The 536-nt window shown below is 33.4% G+C and overlaps 1 protein-coding gene across 2 annotated transcripts in view; it reads left to right on the top strand.

Annotated features, from left to right (window-relative positions):
* LOC106868676 (serine/threonine-protein kinase MARK2) overlaps positions 1 to 536 on the top strand; it is a 283,095-nt gene that overhangs the window by 207,596 nt on the left and 74,963 nt on the right. The gene's annotated exons all lie outside the window — the stretch shown is intronic.

Here is a 536-nt window from a genome sequence, read left to right as displayed (position 1 = left end):
GATGAGTTCAACTAAGCTCGTATCAAATTTGTTGGCCTTGTGATCAAATTCCTTTGATCACCTGTTTGTTTAATCCCTCATTCTGTCACTCGCTCACTCATTCTATTAATCCTTTAATTCCTCATTCCTTCAATCATCCAGGATCTCATTCCTCTGATCCCTCATTGCACAATCCATCAATCCCTCATTTTCCTAATCCCTCGTACCATCATTCATTCAATCCATCATTCCCTAAGCCATTATTCTTTCACTCAGTCAATCCTTCAATCTCTCAGTCCACCAATCACTCATACTTTCAATCAGTCTTTTTTCCCTTTACTCATTCCATTAATCCTTTAGTCACTCATTCCTTCAATCAGTCTTTTCTTCTTCTCATTCCATCACATACCAATTCACAAATTCATGCATTCTTTTATTCCTTACACCATTTATTCCCTTTCCTTTTTCCATACATGGATACATACATGCACATGTATATAATATACATACATACATATTTATATATATATATATATATATATATATATATATATATA

Source organism: Octopus bimaculoides, chromosome 28 (genome assembly GCF_001194135.2).
Source record: "Octopus bimaculoides isolate UCB-OBI-ISO-001 chromosome 28, ASM119413v2, whole genome shotgun sequence".
Lineage (NCBI taxonomy): Eukaryota > Metazoa > Mollusca > Cephalopoda > Octopoda > Octopodidae > Octopus > Octopus bimaculoides.
Note: the sequence above shows the minus strand (reverse complement) of the source record. Positions and strands in the feature narration are given on the sequence as shown.